The sequence below is a fragment of the Nomascus leucogenys genome, chromosome 1a, assembly GCF_006542625.1.
Source record: "Nomascus leucogenys isolate Asia chromosome 1a, Asia_NLE_v1, whole genome shotgun sequence".
NCBI lineage: Eukaryota > Metazoa > Chordata > Mammalia > Primates > Hylobatidae > Nomascus > Nomascus leucogenys.
Window position 1 is genome coordinate 25,360,215 of NC_044381.1, and position 16,068 is coordinate 25,376,282.

The 16,068-nt window shown below is 42.7% G+C and overlaps 1 protein-coding gene across 5 annotated transcripts in view; it reads left to right on the top strand.

The window, feature by feature from the left end:
• The window catches only part of EPB41L4B (erythrocyte membrane protein band 4.1 like 4B), a 148,476-nt gene that overhangs the window by 80,836 nt on the left and 51,572 nt on the right, over window positions 1–16,068 (top strand). The gene's annotated exons all lie outside the window — the stretch shown is intronic.

Genomic DNA, 16,068 nt, shown 5'->3' on the forward strand with positions numbered 1-16,068 from the left:
ATGACATCCTGATTGTTAAGCGAAGTGTACACTTTTCATTCCTTAACTTAGTGGACCTTTCTCTACAGCAGTTGACCAGTTCAGTCTTAACAGCCTCCTTTTCTGCCATCCTATTACCTGTTGGTGTTTTCTAAAGGTCTTTCTTCTGCTCACTGCTCTTTTCACCACAGTCTACCCAAATCTTCTCATTCTGTCATGATTTTATAATGCTGTTGACTCTGAAACCATCCTCTGTAACCCAGACTGTCCTGTGAACTTTTGGACTGACATTTCAACTTGGGTGTCCTATGTACACCTCAGACTCCACCTATCAAAAATCAAATTGATCATCTTTTACCCTCCTCCCACAAAACTTTTCTTCTGCCTGAATTCCCTTTTTTACCCACAGTAAGAATGTATACATCATCTACAACTCTTCTACCTGTTGCCACCCATATCCAAACAGTACCTAGGTCTGTTCACCTCTGCCTTGGTATTCACACTTGGGCTTTCCTCCCTCTTCTTACTGGCATGGATCCCATAGGGGCATCTTTTCTCTGGCTCAGAGGTGCCCTTCCTGATCTCCCTGACTCCAGTTGCTCCTGACAAGCTCATGCTCCTCCCAGTCACTAGAGTGATCTTTCTAAACCACAGTCGGCCTGTGCCATTGCAGTGCTTGCCATTACCCTGAGGATGAAGTCCAAGGGCCTCTCTGTGGAATTCCCCACTCTGTGTCTCCATCCTCTTGCTCCAGCATATATCCCCTATTTCTCACCCTACTGTTGAAAATCCTTCAATGCCAAATTGCTTGTGCTTCCTGGCATGCACCACACCCTGCTGTTACTCACATCTGTGCCTTTGCAAATACTCTTCCTTCTGCCTAGAATTCTGTCACTCCCATCCCTTCCCCTAACTCCTGCTCAGTGTCTGCCTCTGCCCAAGACATCTTCTCCCAGGGACTCTGTGACGGCCCCACCTCTGCAAATCGGGTTAATTTCTGTGTTCCAATAGTAACCCCCTCCCTTTCTACCCCCATCTATAGCAACATTGCACTTACAGCTTTGTATTAAAATGGGCTCTTTTGTTTATCTCATCCTGGAACCTGTACACTGCATCAGTCTGAGTTTTGTGTCTTACTTGCCTTTGTTCCCCAGCACCTGACAGATAGCAGGTGCTCAATGAATGTCTGCTCAGCAAATGGATTATTCCACATTCATTTGAAAGGAGATGTCTAACCAGATAACAGGCAATAATACATCATCTCTGGGCTGGTCTGAAGGTATCTGAACAACCTTATCCAGCATGGGGGCATCATACTGTGAGTAGGACATTGACCACCATGTGACTTCTAGATTCAGTTTCATCATCTGAATATTACTCTGTGTGTCAACTGTGTTCTCATTTGAGGCATTGGTATCATGCTGTACAGGGCAGAAGAAAGTCCAGCCACGTGACATTGGAACCACCAGAAGGTAGACATTAATCTGCACTAATATGTAGGGGCTAGTCACGTAATGCTAGGCTTTGCATTCTGCATGTGTCACTTCACTTCCTGACCACTCTGTGAGATGGGTAGTATCCTGTTTTTCATAGATAGGGAAGCTCAGGCTTAGAGTTTAACCAAGCAGCCTGTGTTCCAGAGCCTATGGTCTCAACCGCAGTGCTCTCTTGCCTCTTGCCCTTCATCCCACCATTTGCAACCGTGGGGATCCACATCTCCATGAGACTGCTAGATGATGTTGAACAGTTCACTCCACTGAAATCTAATTGCTAACCAGAGAGCCATCCACTCCCTCCAGCCATCTAGTAACCCCTGTCCATCTGCATTACCACCACACTGGTAGGTAGCTAACTGTCCATACAGCCCCCACCAGTGTGGACTGGTAACCATGTTCCCTCCACCATCACCACCACCAGTCATAACTGTCCATACCTCCCACACACACACACCAGGGCTGGTAACCTTGTTCATCTCCATCACCTGTGATCTAATAACGCTGTTTACTGCCTTCTCCCCAGACACACCCCCTCCAGTGGTCTAACAACCCTCTCCACACCGTACCACCCCTCCCCCAGTCAAAATCCTGTCCACACAGGCATCATTCAACAGTAGTCCCATTTTCAAAAAAGCAGAGATTGGACATTATTCTTAATGAACCACTGCTTATTTGAGACGATCCACTCTATGGCTTCCTTCCAAAGAGCTCACAGATGAGCAATGTCTTCTGAAATATTACTTGACAGTAAAACCACACTCACTATTCCATAACTAATGGAATTAACTTTTACATTTTGGAACTCAGGTATGTACTGGTTTATCATCTATTCATGTTTCTGGGGTCCCTCAGAACATCCAACAGTGTATAGACAGTTGTCATTTGATTGATGTAATTCATGCCAGAAGTCTCTAAATCCTGCCAGGTAATTAATTACCTTGGTCTTCAAAACCCTTTTGCCTATTTCATTTATTGGTCTACCATTTCTATTGAAGATGGTTTTCCTTAACCGCAAAGATGGAGGAATAAGGACAGTGTGGGAATTCCTCTCAGTCCTTCTTGCCTGTTAATATTGCACCATCCTTCCAGGTCAGTGACTCCAGCCTACTGGGTCCCGCTCTGAACACGAGTAATGACAGTCTTTTTGTTGCCCTTGACTTTACAGCTTTTAACTAGTCCTTTAAAATCCAAGCTCATTAAAGAACTCCCTGAGCAGCCATATTGATCCCTTCGGATCAGCATTTCCCAAACTTAAGAGTTCTAAATCAATTCCCTGGCTGACCAAGTCTTCCAAACGTACCAGGAAAATACCCTACATTGGTCTAGGATGATTTGCTTCCACTCCTTGCTACAGGAGGCGGTGGACAGATGCAGAGGCGAAGCATAAGCGGGCGGAGAGAAAAAGCAAGTCACTGTTAAAGGTCCCTTGCACATGAGAAATGGCACATTTTAAGAAACCCTGGGAGTATCAAAAAGACAAACGTAAAATGGACATTCAGCTAACCCTTAAGAAAAGAAATCCTCAGTAGTTCTGCAAATAGGCCCATTTCTGCCAAAATTAGGGAGCTAAAGAATGGCTTGGACAACTTACTAAAAATGTGGATTGCGGCATTCTAAATGGTCAGTGGTAAGACCCAAGATCCTGCATTTTAACAGCCCAGGACAGCCTGAGGTGAGCAGTCCAGGTTTGCTTTTCACTTTGGGAAAGCAAAGCTACTTATCTGCTTGTGTTCATCCTTATTTTAATGCGTCAATTTTAACTTTGAGTAGAGGTCAACTTTTTTTTTTTTTAATAGGCATAATGTTAAGTCAATGGATGGACGCATCATAATAAGTAACTAGATCTGTCTGCTCAGCAAAGCTGTGCACTTCCTTTGGCCCAAGATGAAGCAGAAGAATGTGAGCGTTCTAGTGGTTCTTTATATGGCTTTAATTTCATCATTAACCGGCCCCCTGCAATCTATCAAACCAAGTCTGTGTTCTGCCCTCCCCACTTCAGAAGCAAGGGACTAGTGAATTCCAGCTGTTGGAGAAGGACAGGGCGTGTGTATACACCAGTCTAAGCACCTGGGCTAAGACTGGAGCTCATGATTGGGAAACAGATGGAAGTTTACAGAAGGAAAATGGCAAGACATTGCCAGCCAGATGAGAGAAGGATTAAAGGGTCCACAGTTTGGTGGTCTGGTTTTGTCAAGGGACAAGAGCCCCGTAGTTATCTGATTAGGTGAAGTGTGGAAGCTTTGGAATCTCACACGGTTTGAATCCCAGCTTTGCCACTTACTAGCCATGGGACCTTTGGCCAGTTTCTTCTGGACACCTCATTTTCCTCATCCCCAAGTGGAATTTACCAGTATCTCACTGATAAGAGAATTATCAATAAATGACATTATATACAAAAGACGTTTTGTGCAGTGTTTGATGCTAGATGGTAAGAATTTTTAGTGGTTTTTGAGATGTAAGGTCATAGCTGTCCATGTGGACAGAAACAGGCCAAAGAGATTCAAAATAGCTCAAGGCCGGGTGTGGTGAATCACACCTGTAATCCCAGCACTTTGGGAGGCCAAGGCAGGTGGATCATTCAAGGTCAGGAGTTCGTGACCAGCCTGGCCAACATGGTGAAACCCCGTCTCCACTAAAAATGCAAAAACTAGCCGGGCGTGGTGGTATGTGCCTGTAGTCCCAGCTACTTGGGAGACTGAGGCAGTAGAATGCCTTGAACCAGGGAGGCAGAGGTTGCAGTGAGCCAAGATCACGCCACTGCACTCCAGCCTGGGTGACAGTGTGAGACTCTTATCTAAAAAAAAAACAAAAAAAAACAAAAAAAAGTCTAGCTGAAGAAATGGTATTTCTAATAGACTGATGGCTTGAGATGTATATTCTAAGTTTAGCAAGGGAAAGGGTTGTTTGGTTCCAAAGGACAGATCAGATGGAAGAGCATTAACACATATATAAAGACATGTCTCTTTGAAACTAGCAAACTCAGAGCAGAAACACCATGGGGATCTTTTGCGGAAAGAAAAAAGAAATAGAAATGATATTTCTGTCCGAGAATACTAGGAAATAACTGTCCAGGCAGAATGTGGACAATGCTTTCCCATCTGCACATGGCAGAATTGACTTAGAGTAAAGAATTGGTGAGATGGCTGAGAGTCCATTCTGCTGGTACGATTGGGACTCAAGAGGCTTGGAGAATTGAAACAGAGTGTCTGCTCCATTCCCACCTTGTCTAATTTGGGATTTCATCTTAGACGAATTGGAGGAAGATTTTAACTATTAGGAGACTGAGTGGAAAGTTAGTAATAAAAGGGAACCACTGTGCTTTGTTGCCATTTTGTTGTTGTTTTTGTTTGTTTGTTTTTGAGACAGGGTCTCTCTCTGTCACCCAGGCTGGAGTGCAGTGGTGTGATCATGGCCCACTTCAGCCTCCTGAGTAGCTGGCATGCACCACCATGCTTTGCTAAATTTTTAAAAAATTTTGTAGACATGGGGTCTTGCCATGTTGCACAGGCTGGTCTGAACTCCTGGGCTCAAGCGATCCTCTTGCCTTGGCCTCCCCAAATACTGGGTTTACAGGGGATAGCTAATGCACCTGGCCTGTTGCCTTTTTTAAGATAGATAATACAAACAGTAGTAAAAATTCAAATACAAATAGCTAAAAGTTACTTTTCCTTTCCGCCTTCTTATTCCCCAGTTTTCCTTGGAAGCAAACATTGCTAGCATTTTTCCTTGTCAATCTAGAGCTACTCCATGTATAAACGAGCATATATTTATTTAACCAATCAATATTGATGGACATTTAAGCTGCATCAACTCCCTCAAGTTACAGTGGTGCTGCCGTTCTTGTACCTTGTGTTTGTGCACTTGAACAAATCTATCCGTAGAATAAATTCCCTCGAAGTAGCATCCAGGTCAAAAGGTATGTGCATATTTAAGTTGGATATTGTCTAATGAAATTTCTCTCCAAATATATTCCCCTGTTTATACTCCGCCCAGCCACAGACACCCTCAGCAATTATGACAATGCCTTTGTGGCCTCACAGGAAGCAAATCATAGCCTTTGCTAGCTTTTTTTTTTTTTTTTTAAACTTAGTCTGATGGGTAAAATCCAGAATTTCTGTTTTAATTACATTTCTCTGTGAACAAGTCTATGCACCTTTTAATCTTTCTAAAGACGGTTTGTTATATGTTTTCTGTGAACCATCTGAAACCGCTATTCTTGAGTCATGCTCGTTAATAAAGATCAGGCTGATGAAGTACAATTAACCATGTCATCTTAGCATTTATAATAGTGAGGAAAGGGAAGGCTTGAATGAGTTGATATTTACCAGACATTTTTTTGAAAGTAGGTTTCCAGGCCAAGCGTGGTGGCTCATGCCTGTAATCGTAGCACTTTGGGAGTGCTGAGGCTGGTGGATCGCCTGAGGTCAGGAGTTCAAGACTAGCCTGACCAACGTGGCAAAACCCCATGTCTACTAAAAATACAAACAATTAGCTGGAACTGGTGGCGCATGCCTGTAACCCCAGCTACTCAGGAGTCTGAGACAGGAGAATCACTTGAACCTGGGAGGCGGAGGCTGCAGTGAGCCAAAATCATACCACTGCACTCCAGCCTGGGTGACAGAGCGAGACTCCGCCTCAAAAAAAAAAAAAAAAAAAAAAAAGTTTCCAGAAATCCAGGTAACAGTCAGCATGATACTGCCCTGCAGAGCTGAAAAGGGGAACGTGGGCAACATAAAGATAGCAGAGGTAAAGGAATTGATTTCTAATATCTGTGTTTCCTTTCCTGTTTGGGAGGGTATTGAGAACTTACCACTCAGGCTTCTTAGATACCCACCCAGACATCATGAATTTCCCTGGTGCATTGACCAAGGAAGGATGGATGTACTTCTAGTTACAATTAAAGTTCCAATATATTGGATCTAAAATTACAGCCACATCCCAAGAGTTACCTGTGGTTTTTTCGGATGAAAGGCTGCAGAATTTAAAATACTAAAACTGCTGTAGTCTAGCCATCCACTGAAAAAGGATTAGAATAATTAGAGGAACATCCCTGTAGGCTCATGTTATAAGAAACCCACAGAAACCTCCTAATTGTCCCCTACTGAATGGTGAATGGTTTAAACATCCACGTTCTGCGCTGAGACCTCAAAAGCAAGAGGTGTTGCTATGCTAATGCTCAACCGGCTTCATTCCCTGGCTGAATAATGGACACTATCTGTATTAAAGGCAATTAAACCATCAAGCCCTTAAAATTCATATCAGTGTTATGGCTTCGGAGGCTAAGTATGTTCATAATAGAAGCTTCTGAAAAACCTGCAAGAATTGGGGAACAGAGAGAGGATCATTTGAGGAAATTTTTAAGCACTAATGAATACCAAAATAAATTAATCCTCATCTGTATCACCCTAGAAACACATACCCAGTGTTCAGCTCCAACTCTGGCTCACACTGGTGTCTTGTGCAATTAGAATGTCTAAAACCTACTCTTAACAGATTATGCATCTTATTCATCTAACCTGAACTACATTCCGGGATGAATAATGTTTTAATTTCATTCATTCAGTGAGGCGGATGGCGTCTGGGGAGTGGAAAAATAACACTTCCCAGCTCATGCCTGAGTCTGCCGTAGCTCTGCCAGAGTGCACAGGATGACAAAGAATCTGCTATGTGGACATTATTTTACACTCACAGCTGAGCTTCCATGACAATGATTATTTTTGTCTTACTGTCCCTTTGGGGGCTGTCATATAATACTATTTGAGGATGTATTTAAAGAAGTGATTAGGGGAAAGTCTGTTAATGCTGTTGCCACCTGAAAAAGCAGAATAAAGGCACAGGAACACAGAAATGAGAGGCAAAAAAAAAAAACAAAAAAAAACCTGTAAGAAACCCAGAAGTGACCGGGCACGGTGGCTCATGCCTGTAATCCCAGCACTTCGGGAGGCCGAGGTGGGCAGATCATTTGAGGCCAGGAGTTTGAGACCAGCCTGGCCAGCATAGTGAAACTCCGTCTCTACTAAAAATACAAAAATTAGCCAGGTGTGGTGGCACACACGCTGTAATCCCAGCTACTCGGGGGTCTGTAATCCCAGCTACTCGGGGGTCTGAGGCAGGAGAATCACTTGAACCTGGGAGGCAGAGGTTGCAGTGAGCTGAGATTGCGCCACTGCACTCCAGCCTGGGCGACAGAGTGATACTCCATCAAAAAAAAAGACAGAAAGAAACCCAGAATGGAAATTTCAGCTTATTAGAAGTGACTGTTGTAAGGCAAAACGACTATATTTGTATTGCTTTTTTTTTTCTTTAGTCAAGAAAAAGATTGAATAAACTTGGTCATGAGCCCCTGAACAAAAACCAACTCATGAAATAGTAATTCTCTGGACTGCACACACATGCACACCTGTGAAGGCACACACACAACGAGGAAGCCATTGCAAAACCTAGCAAGAATAGCATCGCAACAAAACAGCCTTTCTAGCAGAAAAATGTCGGGACCTGCTTACACCTATTTATTGAAATCATTTGATAGTTGTTTGCCAAAAGAAAATTCCAGACTCAGAGATGGAAGCACATATCCTATCCTACCTCACACAGGACTCAGACCCAGGAACTACTGAACCCCAAAGGCTCTTGTCAGTCCTTAGGATGTGGGATGTTACTCTGCAGTTTTGCAGAGACTACATAATGTAGTTAGGAACAAGTAGGGAATTCATGTCAAAAGTGCAACTTTTGTGAATAGATATTTGATAAATTACCTAAGAAGAATTAAAATTTAATGCACTTAAACTAATTAATTGAATAAAGATCTGCTGCGTTTCTATGCAGTGCTGGTATGTTGAAGAAGATGCCGTCTTTGGCTCCAGGTAGCTAATCATCATCAGATTGAGAGCTCCCCATCTAGCATGGATTCATCCATCAACTGTGCTAGCGCCAGAATTGCTTGCAAAGTTGATTGTTTGGAACATTTCTTGAAAGAAATACAAATTGGAAAAGTTTTGTGCCAATTAGTCTCTATAAAGGAATCTAAACTACACCCAAAAAATGCAGTTTTGACCTTTTTTTTTTTTTTTTTTTTTGAGATGGAGTTTCAGTCGTCACCCAGACTGGAGTGCAATGGCGCAATCTTGGCTCACTGCAAACTCCACCTGCCGGATTGAAGCAATTCTCCCACCTCATTCTCCTGGGTAGCTGGGACTACAGGCGTGCACCACTACACCTGGCTAATTTTGTATTTTTAGTAGAGATGGGTTTTCACCCTGATTTTTGGCCAGGCTGGTCTCTAACTCTTGACCTCAGGTGATCCACCTGCATTGGCCTCCTAGTGTTGGTATTACAGGCGTGAGCCACCACTTGCGGCCAATTTTGACCTTATCTGAAGAGAAAGATGAAGTAGAGTCAACCTTCTCACTAGTCTTTTTTTTAGAAATAAGACCACTAAGTTGCTATAAGAAATCATCCCTAATTAATAGATGCAACATTCATGTATCACACTTCTAAGATGTCGATACAGTTTTCTTCGGAAAATCCATTATGAAAAAAGTACAGTGTTTCAAATATAGACTCTACTTGCTGCCAAATAGTATGCTTTCCCTGAATTCAATAAGAACATGTAACAATATATCAGTCTGTTTAGTCTCTACCAAATTAAAATTGAAATAAGCGACAGCTATCTGGGAAACCAGAATGAGTAAATTGTGCTTTCTCTCATCTCTCAGTCGGACATGGCACAGATCAAATTATATCACTGAGCTGTAGTTCCTGGCATACAAATGCTTAATGTCCAAAAATGCAGTGTCTGCCACCCAGATAAGTGAAGTGAGTTACCTAAGGTCACGTAGGCAAACAGCAGCAAAGCCAAGCTAAGTGCCAATGCATGTTCCTTTTTTGTCATTAGATTCCTCCTTCCAAACACATGGCAAAGCAGTATTGCCTAGCAATTCAGAGAGCCCAGGTTACCTGGGTTCAAATCCCGGCTCTGCCATTTACTGGCTATGTGACTTGAGGAAAGCTCCTTGGTCTTTCTGCTCCTCTTTCCTTATGTATAAAATGAAGACAATAATAATTGTCCTTTCTTCAAATGGTTGTTGGAAGATTAACTAAGTTAACTGATGGTGAAGTACTGGGCACTCAAAAATGTTAGCTTTTGGGGTTTTTTGCTCTGTGAATATTTAAAGAGCATGATTAAAGCACTGGTGTTCAGTCAGGAGGAATGATTCTGGCTGACACCATCTGCTGTAAAAACACACTACTTGAGTGAATTCTCCTAAGAGAGTCCCAGTTGGAGAGCCACAGTTCCGGGCAAATGGACTGGGTATGGACTAGTGGCAGGGCTTCCTGACTTTTTCTTGTCGTTGGCACACACAGAAAGTGACGTATAGCATGCTGGGACAAGCAGACAAGGCTGCTTGAAGCTCCAGGCTCCCCATGTCCTGCCCACTTACTCCAAGGACTGGGAGAATAAATGGTTCAGCCCACTTGCAACCCTTCTGAGGCTTACCAGTTGGAAAGTTCTACTGAGGTCCTTGTCAGCTTATCCCCGATGTGTTAGTTCTGATTAGGAATATGGAATTGTCCCCATTGAAGCTAAAAGTAAAACAGGAACCAGTTTGTCCCAACCAGCTCCTCCGGAAGGTGTGTGGAGAACTTGTGTGCCACCTGTGAGTCTACTGTGTGGGCTACGTATACACTGATCGCTGCCAGGAACCCCAACTTGGATTGAAGACACGTGACATAAATAGCTGAGGAGTAAGTCCGAGTTCAGGCAGCACTTGGTATGTGTGCACTGAGCAATCCAGACGAGATGCATGCGACTTTGGATAGGGGATGTTTATTGCATTTACTGCTGCATCAGCTGGCATAGTACCTATGGGGGACTTCTTGACCATCCAGACATGGGCATTCTGTTAAAGGCGGGGAATCTGTTGGTTTCTTGGCCTGCCTGGCTGGTGATTTGGTTGCTTAGGAGGTAGAAGAAACCCTGCAGGTATTACTGTTGTAAATTCTGGTCAGCAAGGAAGACTGCATCAGAAATGTGTAAGTAACAAGATCCATGGAAGAAGAAAACCCTGACATCTCAGAATCATTAACATGAAGTGAGTGAAATCCAGGGCTTAATTCTCCACATATTCTTTTTCTTGTTGTTGTTGATATTCTTTTTTAAAATTAATTTTTGTGGGTACATATTAGGTGTATGTATTTATGGGGTATATGAGATGTTTTGAAACAGGTATGCAATGTGAAATAATCACATCATATATATTTTACTGTTTAGAAAATCCAATTTCAAAATGTCAAAGAAAATAGACTTAAAAGGGAATATTTTTTACATGGGCTGTGAATTTAGAAACCACAGACAATCCGAAAGAGAAAGGCTTTATGAGCCTCTCAGATGAACCACAATTTGTAATAGTATTTTAAAGAGTAGGAAGGTGGAACATATGATCAAAAACGAAGAGGCACAGAACTTTTTTTTAAGGACTCCAAAGTTTTGTAGATGCTCACTTCAGTTGGGGCAAAAAGATGAGCAATTTAATGACACCCAATTTTGAGGATGGTATGTGAGTCTAACAGGCAGAAGCAGAGCTACTCAACTTTTGTTGTGCTTTTTTTCTTTTTCAACAAGGAAGCTAGTCACTATACTAACTGCAGAGAGTGAAGAGAACAAACAGAAGAAAACTGAAGTCCAAGATAAGAGAAAGAGTAGTCAGGAAATATTTTACTGCTTTTTGATTAGCTCAAGTCTTTAGGCTCAGAAAAATGGTCTCTCAAAACACTGAGAAAATTTGCACTTCACATTGCTGAGTCAGCGTCAATACCTTTGAAAAAGTCTTGGGAAAATGCTAGACAAGTAGATGAACAGGTTTTTTTTTTGGAACATGAATTCCAAAAACTAGACTGATAAGCTGGATTGCAATACTGAGGAGAGTTTGAGAACAGAGTCTCTTGTAAGCACTTAGTAAAGGAAGCAGTGTTGACTTAGGAACAGCACAGATATGCTGGGAATAAGTCATGCTAATCTTTCAAGATTTTTAGTCAGCTAAAAGTAGAAGAACTGTCTAACCTGATAAGTAGAATTTGTCAGAAACTGACATTTAATGGTGAAACACTAGATAATATATAAACTTCAGAAATAAGACAAGGATAACTGCTGATACTCAATATTATTCTGGAGACCTTACCAATGGAATAAGCCAAGAAAACAAAATTAGGAATAACTACTAGAAAGGAAGAAACAAAATTCATGTGATTCTCTTCTTAAAATCCAAGTGAATTCCAACTGATAAGAGTTGTGCAAAGTGGTCAGAGGCAGAAATATCCTAAAGTCAGCAGCTTTTGTATATCCATCTAGTCATTAAAAAATTAGGCGATAGGGGCCAGGCGTGATGGCTCACACCTGTAATCCCAGCACTTTGGGAGGCCGAGGTGGGCAGATCACGAGGTCAAGAGATCGAGACCATCCTGGCCAACATGGTGAAACCCCGTCTCTACTAAAAATACAAAAATTAGCTGGGCATGATGATGCACGCCTGTAGTCCAAGCTACTCAGGAGGCTGAGGCAGGAGAATCGCTTGAATCCTGGAGGCAGAGGTTGCAGTGAGCCGAGATCATGCCATTGTACCCCAGCCTGATGACAGAGCAAGACCCCGTCTCAAAAAACAAAGGTGGGGGGGATATGTAATAATAAGATCTCATTTTCAATTGTGACAAAATTGAAAAATACCTAGGAATAAAGTTAATGTTCTATACCGTAATGAAAAAGTTTAAAAATTCTAACTGAAGGACATTTTAAAAGATGTGAGTAAATGCAGAGAAATATGTCCCTTGTTAATATATTCTTTCAAATTAATCCATAATATGTAATGCTTTAAATCAGAATTCCAGTGGGATTTTTTGGAAGTAACTTGAATTCTGGAATTCAAGTTACTATCACAAAAGGAATCTAGAATACTAGGCAAGTGATAACAGCTAAGAAAAAAGCAAAAGAAAAATAATGATGTGAGAAAGGGAATAAGATTTATAATGTCAGTCCGGGCACGGTGGCTCATGCCTGTAATCCCAGCACTTTGGGAGGCTGAGGTGGGCGGATCATGAGGTCAGGAGATCGAGACCATGGTGAAACCCCGTCTCTACTAAAAATACAAAAAATTAGCTGGGCGCAGTGGTGGGCGCCTATAGTTCCAGCTACTCGGGAGGCTGAGGCGGGACAATGGCGTGAACCCGGGAGGTGGAGCTTGTAGTGAGCCAAGATTGCGCCACTGCACTCCAGCCTGGGCGACAGAGTGAGACTCCGTCTCAAAAAAAAAAAAAAAAAAAAAAAAAAGAAAAAAGATTTATAATGTCGCATATACATGTATATATTAAAACAAAAGTAATTAAGACAGTCTGATATAGGGTCAGATTAGTAGAACAATAAAAGTATGAAGAGGCTGGGCACAGAGGCTCATGCCTGTAATACCAGCCTGGGCAACATGATGAGACCTTGTCTCTACAAAAAAATGAAAAATTAGCCAGGTGTGGTAGTGCACACCTGTAGTTGTAGGTACTTGGGAGGCTGAGATAAGAAGATTGCTTGAGCCCAGGAATTCAAGGCTGCAGTGAGCTATGATTGTGCCACTGCACTCTCACCTGTGCAACAGAGGGAAACCCTGTCTGTGAAAAAAAAAAAAAAAATTAAGAATTCAAAAACAGGTTTTTATTGTATATAAGTCATGGGCAATCCAGAAAACTGAAACTACTCTAGGCATTTCTTACAGAGGGAATTTAATTCAGGGAATTGGTTATACAAGGGCTGAAAAAACTGAGAAACTTAATTGGACAGTGAGGTAACCTATAAATTAGCAACAACCAGAACCTGCTTACCACTCCTAGAGCTGGAGGGACAAAGGGAAGTGGCAGTGTTCTAGCACCCAGGAGCTAAGTTAGCAGGAAGACAGTCTAGAGGGAGCTGGAGCCACAGAGAACTCACGGCTGCTTTTGGAAACATCACCGGAGGCATGAAGAAATGAAGGAGAAATACCCTGACTTGTCTCCTGTATTCACCCTCCAGTCCATGTCAGTCCCTCCCATTGGCCAAACCTATGTAAAAGCCAGAGGACAGGGAGACTGAGAAGTAAAGTTTACTGTAAACAGAGTAAGTCGCAGGGGAGCAGAGAAAGGATCTGAGAGCACTCAGGAAAGTGGTGGACACGTGAAGATGGCATCACGAGTTCATGGGGCAAGGGTGAATGATTCTTTGGGTGATCTTGGAACAATTGGCTCTCCATTTCAGAAAAAGTTAGGACTTTACTTCACGATATACACATAAACTCCTGATGAGTTCATAATCCAAATGTGAAAAATAAAAGCTGGAAGTTCACTCTCATGCCAACATGGAGCTCAGGCAAGTCCCCTCCCCAGTTAGCATGTATTGCCAACTCCAGGCCTTAGCACATGCAGTGCCCTCTGCCCAGACCGCCCTATGCAGTCCCTCCCCCAGACACTGCCATCATCCTTCAAGAGCCAGGACCTGCTTCAAGCATCACTACCCCAGGAAGTATTCCTTGTTGATTCCAGTTGGGTTGGTCACACCTATCCCATGTATCAAGATAGTAGTGAGCTCCTTGAAGGCTGATATAGTTTGGCTGTGTCCTCGCCCAAATCTCATCTCGAAATGTAGCTCCCACAATCCCCAAGTGTTGTGGAAAGGAACCTGGTGGGAGATAATTGAATCGGGGGCAGTTTCCCCCACACTGTTCTTGTGGTAGTGAATAAGTCTCATGAGATTCGATGGTTTTATAAGGGTTTCCCCTTTCACTTGGCTCTGATTCTCTCCTGTCTACCGCCATGTGAGATGTACCTTTCACCTTCCACTATGATTGTGAGGCCTCTCCAGCCACGTGGAACTGTGAATTTATCAAACCTTTTTCTTTTGTAAATTGCCCAGTCTCGGGTATGTCTTTATCAGCAGTGTGAAAACGGACTAATACAGGGCAAAGATAACATCTTATTTGTCTTTATCCTTGTGCATGGCACAGTACCAGGCACAAGAGCTGGCCTTCAAATATGTACCAAATGCACTGATATTTCATTTTGTTCTCCATCTAACCAGTATTAGTTGAGTACCTGCTATGTGCTTAGTACTTTTCTTAGCACAGTGGAGGACACGAAAACATGTGATGTGACCGTCTCTGTTCCTACAGAGTTAACTGTATGGCTGGGAGGACAAGATACATGCACAAGGATGTCTTAGCCGGGGGGTTCTGAGGAGAACTTGGATTTTCCTGATGAGTGCACTTGCTGCCTTAAATAGAAGCCAAGACAGATGGGAAGAGGCAGCAGATGGGCAGCACTTGAGGCAGCAAGCAGAGAGGCAGGAGTCTGGCCTGTGTCCCAGGATCAGGCAGGTACCTGCTGTGTGACCTGGTCACCTCCCTCCCCATAGCGAGCCCCCATCCCCCCATATGCAAAATGAGGAGGTTGGACTACTACAGCAATGGTTCTCAGCCCTGGCCACACATTGGATTTAGAGATAGATTATGATGTAATTAGTCTGGGAAAGGGCGTGGGGATTGATACTTTTCAAAACCTCTCCTTGTGATATTTTTATCAGCTTTATTAAGATACACATCAATTGTACAACTTAATGTTTTTTAGTATTTTCACCAAGTTGTGCAACCATCACTGCAATATAATTTTAGAACATTTTCATCACCCCTAGAAGAAACTCCACACCAATTAGCAGTCACTCCCTCTTCCCCCTGCCCGCCATCCTGCCTAGTCCTAGGTAGCCGGTAATCCACTTTCTATCTCTATGGATTTGCCTATTCTAGATGTTTTATATAAATGGAATCATATAATACTTGTCCTTTTTGTGTCTGGCTTCTGTCATGTGGTATATCATGTTTTCAAAATTTATCCATGTCATGGCCTGCTCAATATTTCATTCCCTTTTGTGGCTGAATAATGTTCTTTTGTATGGATAGACCATGTTCTGTCTATCCATTCATCAGTTGATGGATATTTGAGGTGTTTCTACCTGTTGGCTCTTATGAATAATGCTGCTATGAACATTCACATGTAAGTTTTTGCATGGACCTGTTTTCATTTCTCTTAGGCATATACTAGAATTGGGCTCGCTTAGTCGTATGGTAACTATCGTTCAACTCTTTGAGGAACTGCCAAGCTGTTTTTCAAACTGGCTGCACTATTTTGCATTCTCTCCAGCAATGTATAGGAGTTTCCCCTGGTTTATTTTATTTTATTTTATTTTATTTTATTTTATTTTATTTTGTTTTTGAGATAGAGGCGCCTTCTGTCACCCAGGCTGGAGTGCAGTGACACAATCTCAGCTCACTGCAACCTCCACCTCCTGGGTTCAAGTAATTCTCGTGCTTCAGCCTCCAGAGTAGCTGGGATTACAGGTGCCCACCACCACACCTGGCTAATTTTTGTATTTTTAGTAGAGATGGGGCTTCGCCATGTTGGCCAAGCTGGTCTCAAACTTCTGACCTCAAGTGATCCACCCGCCTCGGCCTCCCAAAGTGCTGGGATTACACTGTGCCCGGCCTCCCCCTAGGGATTTTAATATTTATCCAGGTTTTCAAACCACCAAACT